Consider the following 6,761-nt stretch of genomic DNA (forward strand, 5'->3'; position numbering starts at 1 on the left):
TTGAGGCAGCGGAAAATGATCGCGCCGTTGACCAACAAAAACCTAGTCTAAAGTCAATAACACAACATTTCACTGTTATATTAATAGCGCATTATTAAAATGTGCCTAAGCTCGTACACAGCGCGCACACACCATGCTCTTTAATGCAGCAGCACACGAACATGCAAAAAATAAAAATTACAATGTGAAATAGTCTTACGATATATGATCTGCTAGCACATGGGTTAATTTCACGCACGAGCAGATCAGGTTTTTCCAATCTCTCGTTCCTGCTTAGCAAATAGCTAAGATAGCTCACTTACCAGATAGCTCACTTGGTAGAGCAGCCGTCCATATAACGCGGTTTACTCCTCAACGTAGTGGGTTTGACTCAGACCTGCGGCCCTTTGCTGCATGTCATCCCCCCTCTCTCTCCCCTTTCATATCTTCAGCTGTCCTGTTAAAAAATAAAGGCTAAAAATGCCCAAAAAAATAACTTAAAAAAGAAAAAAAAGAAGACTAGGCTGGCATTCTCAATCAGTAACATCACTAATTGAGTAATTCCAAATAGGGATGTGAGCAAGGCATTTTTAGGAAGTTAAGAAAAAGTGCTGTCTGTGGAAGAGAAAGCTCTATTAAGTAAAATAGGGGTTTTGGTTGTTGTTGTTTTTACTACTTTATACTTCTATGGTTGTTTTTTTTACTTTACACTTCTATTACATACACAAAAAGCTATATAACACATTGAAAGACGGGAAGAATCCCAAAAAAGCATAATAGGGGCTCTTTAAAATGTTAATGTGCCAGAGTTAGCTAATATTCACTTAATGACATTGGCAGTCTCTTTCCAGAATGTCAAAATGACTCTAATGTACCTGCAAAGATGAAGAGTCTCACATATAAATTGCAGTAAAATGAGCAGATAGGAATGCAGAGTTTTACTCAAAGACAAGTCAAGTAGGTAACATTTGGAAGCTTCCCTTTGTAATTAAACTGATAGTTTAAATTTCTTCTTTATCACCAAAGAGATTTATTTCCCTCTGCATTTGTTCGATTTAAACCTCAGGGCCAACTCTTCTTTACTCCACCATTTTAGCAGTAAAGTTTCCACTACATTAGTATTTTCCAAGGGAATTGCATTTTTGGTTTTGGATGACAGTAGGCTACTGGTAATTTGGTTGGTACAGTATCTGTGTGGGCGTGCAAAAAGTTCATAATATCACTTCAATTTTCACTTCAGACATTAGCGGTCGCGTTGGTTGCTGACGTGTTTTGACAGTCTGGTCATTTGCCATCACCACAACTGGGCCCATGAATAAGATTACAGTTTCCACTGACTGGGTGTAAGCTAATTAGCCTAGCTTGCTAGCTTTATATTTTCTCACACAAAAAGTGAGGAGAATTAAAATATCATTTCAACTTTATAATAATCTTCCTAAAAGGAATAAATAAAATGTTTCTTAAAAAAGGGGTTGGCTTTGTGGCTGCCAATTTTGTATGAAATAACTGTGAGCCCTTAAAAGAGTACTTCTACAGCTTCCCCTCTACTATATCCTCTCCATTTATCTAAAAGCAGTCACCCTCCAGATACCAGCTGGCATCTGGAACATGCCCTTCTGTTGGTGTTGGCAACCAAACCAGCAGGCTTTTGCTGTTAATTAGCCTCTCCAACACTAGGCCAATGAGCGGCATCCATGGCACAGCATTTACACACTCAAACCAACAGATCACACTGGTCTATTTTCATTTTATATTTTAGACCCTCCATTGCCACACACATGCATGCAAACCACCAGATGCCAATATCTTCAGCCTTGGTTTCAAAGAGGAGGAATGGGAGCGGCACATTAGCATAAATCGGGATTAGTATGCATGACTGTCACTTCAAAGATAATCAAAAAAAAATTAGAAAATTCTTCAAGTGTTCACAAACGTTGGAATGAGTCACAGATAATCCACTTGCTTTTATTTATTTATTTTTTGCTTTTTAGCCACTCAAGAGCATTTCATGTGCTTATGTAACTTAGAACGGAGTGCTTCTACAGGGCAGCAGCTGCAGGACGCACAAGGACAGGAAATATATAATGAAAAGGGAATAACTAAGGACAAAGGGGAAAGGCAAACACAGACAAAGGTCTAGACAAGGTAATGGGTATGGTCAAAAGCCAATAATCTATACATTGCCACAGCCAAATAACGATTATTAGCATTCCAGATAGACCTCACCCACAGAGATAGTTTCTTTAGACTGCCTTAACATGGAAAAGGCTGCAGCTTCAGATAGTGTCTTAATATACGTTAGCACTTTGATCAGTAGGCACAATAGATTTATGTTAAATGGTCAATTTAGGGCCCCAAACCTGCTGAAGCAATAGATTAATTTATCTATTAATCAACTGTTTTTTTCTGACAAACCACATTAAATTTATTCTTTTATTTATTACAGAAGAATTTATAGCAGCAAGTCTTCACATTTGAGAAACTGGAAAGAGCCTTTCCTTGCTCAATGACTTAAACAACTAATTGCTGTTTATGGGTTCCTGGTAGCTCAACTGGTTGAGTGTGTGCATAAAAGGCTTAGTCCTTACTTCAGCGGGCGCAGGTTAGATTCCGACCTGTAGCCCTTTGCTACGTCATTCCCCTTCTCTCTCCCCTTTTCTGTCTTAAGCTGTCCTGTCAAAGGCCTAAAAATACCCCCCAAAAAATCTTAAAATCGTGGTTTATATTTTGTCTGCCGACTAATCGAATAATGGATTAATTGTTTCAGCATTTGATGTGAATGAAACAAACAAAAAAAGTTTCAGCTTCTCAAATGTGAGAATGTGGTGTTCTGTGTTTTATATTATTCAATCAATTAGTCAATTATATTTGGGGGTTTTGGGCTGTAAAACAAGAAAGACGTCACCGCTTCATAGCTGAGAAACTTCTCATTTTCTGACATTTTATAGGACAAATCAATCAACCACTGAATCCAGAAATTGATCAATAATGAAAGAAATCATTAGTTGAGCCAAACAGAACTAATCCATTACAGACAGTGGTAGCCTGAAGATCAGAAAGCTTTGAAAGTTGCGTTTCTTATAACTTTTCTTGGTGGGTATAACTGGGTGGGAGAAGTTATTGCTGATTCCTTAATCAATAACTGTTAAAGCTGCTCAGTGCTCACTCAACACAGAACGGCTGGGATTTTTGGAGGTGCACGTCAGTTCAACAATTGGACCTTGAGTAACAACGTTCCCCTTACTATTATTGTAGTCAACTTTTCCAGATTAAAAGTTTACTGTATATGAAAATGAAGAAGAAAACCTTCCATCCCCCAACACTGTAAACTAATTACATCATATCTAAGAGCTGTGGGCCTCGTCAAGCAGCCACAAAGTTTAATCAAGCACAATGAAATGTGTTTTTCACATGGTGCCATTCATTTTCATAAGCCCTGCCTTTACTACCCTCCCGTGTCGCCTCAGTGTCTCAGTGGGGTTGTAGAAAGTGGGGCTCACACAGCAGCGGAACACTTTCACAGCTCCATTTTCATTTAGGATCATTAGAAATTCAATTCCCAGCAAATGACTTTTTATAATTTCACAGCAGTCCCTTAAGATGTTCTTGCATGACCTACTTTTGTCTCAAGCAGCACAGGCTTCTCTTCATTGCCACGGTTCACAATGTACATGCATATTCTTAAACTCAATCTCCCAGTCTTTGTGGGTGTGGGTGTTTTAGGCCACCCATGCTACAGTAGGACTATTGGGGTCACTGCAGGGGAAACTGGCTATTTGTTTCTTACGGTGATTCTGAACTACTGTAGCAGCTGGCCATTTTCAGCTTGTACATAATGGCGTCCATTGTGACTCTGTCAAATATGCCTCCATGGCTAGACATAGAAAGAGAATATTAACACTGACACTATAATACATTCCCCTCCCCCCCCCCCCCCCCCCCCCCACCAGTACGTTATACGTATTCCACTGTGAATTTATATTTCTCTGAAAAATCCCAAATCCTCCTCAACTGAGGTTGATTCATTGCGATCACTGGGTAATTTTCACCAGTGTATCAACATAAATAAATTCCTCTCTGGTTCTGCTGATTGCTGACTTTAGGTGCAAACACACCGTACATCAACAGCTAAGCATCCTGCGATTATGTTCTGTGATCTGCCCCATCTGTTAAAAAGGCGTATGACGATAACAGCAGATATGTCTTGGCTCCCCTGCGCAGTTAAGAAGGAAGTGTGTACAGCTGACACTTGTAACTTTAAGCGTGAAATGAACACACTCACTTCTGTCTGAGCAAACAAGGCTTAATAAAAGGTGATGGTCTATGAATCTGGTGCTCCACCTTTTTCAATTTCCTGCTTCATTGAGCATCCCATGGAAGCAAGGGGAAACCTATTCCCAGGAAATGCACCTACAAAGTGACATCACATGTCTAGTATTACGACATGTGTGAAATATGTAGGAATAGTGATTTCACACAAGGGGATTTGGGACACTGACCAAAAGCAAATTAAATCATGTCATGAAGCAGATATGGGCCATCAGCTAAAAAGAAAGTTGACTAGCAGGACCCCAGAGGAAAGATCCAGAATCCAGGACATTAAGTGAGTGATGATTCCAACAGATATTGTGCTATTCAGGTCAATGATACTGTTACCCTTTGAAACTTTTGGCCTAGTGGAGCTAATGAATCCTCTACCATTGAGTTCATGAAGCGTACATCCTTGAAGTGAAGTCCACTGCCCCCAAGTTGATCTTAAACATCATCACTTTTGAGCCTGCTGGCTCTGACAGGTGGTCCTGTGTTGGGGAGCAGGTGACCCCTCCCTCGCAGCCCTCGATACTGTCAGTCACAGTGACAAAAGGTGACATTAGGAGCCGATCCTGCCATGACAGAAAGGGCATCTGCACAGCATGTACATCTTTTAATAGCTTCTGCCTAGTTCAGACACGCAGATAGAGTCACGCACATTTACCCACTTTTGAGTGAGTACACACACGATGAGATGCAGGGTCCCTCTCTGCTCTGAAAACACACTACACACAGCACAGTTATTTAGGAGTACAAAGTGCCCTCCTGAGATAAGAGGACAAATAGTTCAAACTTGATGGGAGGAAGTGATAAAGTACCACAAGTGAGCATACCGCAATGTCCTCGAATCATTCCTAAAGGACTTGAAAGAATAACTCTCCTTGTTCCGTTTCTTACAACTTGGACCTTATTTCTTGTAGTTTTGGCCACTATTTCTATCTGTAATAACAATGTACTCAATAAAAGATTCTGAAATCTGGGAAAGGGGCTGTGATTAACAATTTATGTAATTTTGGATTCCTTTTTTTTATTATTTTCCAGATGAATAGCTTTGTCTACAAAATATTAAATTACATTTTAATGAGAATAAAATTTTAATTTCCCCATGTCGATTAAAGGAGGTCTTCTTCTTCTTCTAGAAAATAGTGAAAATCACAGTTTCCCTGATCACAGGGTGCCAGCTCAACTTCTAATTGCTTATTTTGTCCGACTAACAGAACAAAACCCACATTTATTTAATTCCCAATGAAGTAAGAGAAAAGCAGCAAATTGTCTCATTTGGAAACTAGAACTAGTGAATATTTATTGGTTAAAACTGAAAAATAGTTGTGGATTATTCAACTTCAAATAGATCGACTAATCCTAAACAAGTAAATGTTTAGCCAAATCATCCAAGTCAATTTATTTGATGGTAAAACTAAATGTCAGTGCACACATAACATAAGCAAATGTTATCTGTGATGGATTTAAAACGAACATGAGTTTCTAAGCCTGGGGATTGGTTTTTAAAAAAGAAACTTGCTCAATCATCTTACTGCTTGGGTTTCTCGCCCTGGCAGACTTCTTCTTAGCAATGTGACCATGTTCCTAAATGTCATATATTATTGTTAGAAATGATGGCCAAAACTACAAAAATAACACCCGAGATGTAATAAAAACAGGATTATCCTTAATATTCGGAGAATGTTCCACATTTTGTTGCTACTTGGCAGTGGTAGCATGTAACTAAGTGCATTTACTCAAGTACTGTACTTAAGTACAAATTTGAGGTAGCTTGGAGATTATAAAATACGGTATTATAAATTAAACTACCCAAAAAATATATAGGCCTACCAGGCCAGCTGAAATGATTAGCCAATTAAACACTTAGCTGATTGACAGAACAGTTTTGATTATTTCCAGTTCTGTGAGGATTTTTCAGCATTGAGTACTTTTAGTTTTAATACTTTAAGTAATAATACTTATATACTTTTACTTAAGTAATGTTTTCAATGCAGAGTTTTATTTGCAACAGAGTATTTCTACAGTGTGGGATTAGTACTTTTACTTAAGTAAAGGATCTAAATACTTTTTCAACCAGTGCTACTTGGCTACCTTACAGTGTAGAGTACCCACATAGAAACAGAAATAGTGCACTCCAGTAAAGATGGATTGTGGACATGCTGAATCTTTCACAACATCGCTCTGAAAATAACAGCGTGCTTTGAGGAAATGTGAAATGGCTGATGTGTTGGAAAGCTCAAAAAGAAATACTGTGCAAGTCAGCCTGGCAGAACAAAATGGTCTCCCCAGAGTAACATTGGAGACATCAGCAATCCCTTCTTTCTCTTGTTCTCCTGTAGTCGTACTTCAGATCAGCCACTGTTGTAAGACATCCATTACAGCCCACAACCTGTTTTGCTGTAGGCTGGTCTTTTCATCATTGTCTCCATGCTAAATTGAAACTAAATCTGTGTGTAGAGAGGTCCATT

Source organism: Etheostoma spectabile, chromosome 12 (assembly GCF_008692095.1).
Source record: "Etheostoma spectabile isolate EspeVRDwgs_2016 chromosome 12, UIUC_Espe_1.0, whole genome shotgun sequence".
Lineage (NCBI taxonomy): Eukaryota > Metazoa > Chordata > Actinopteri > Perciformes > Percidae > Etheostoma > Etheostoma spectabile.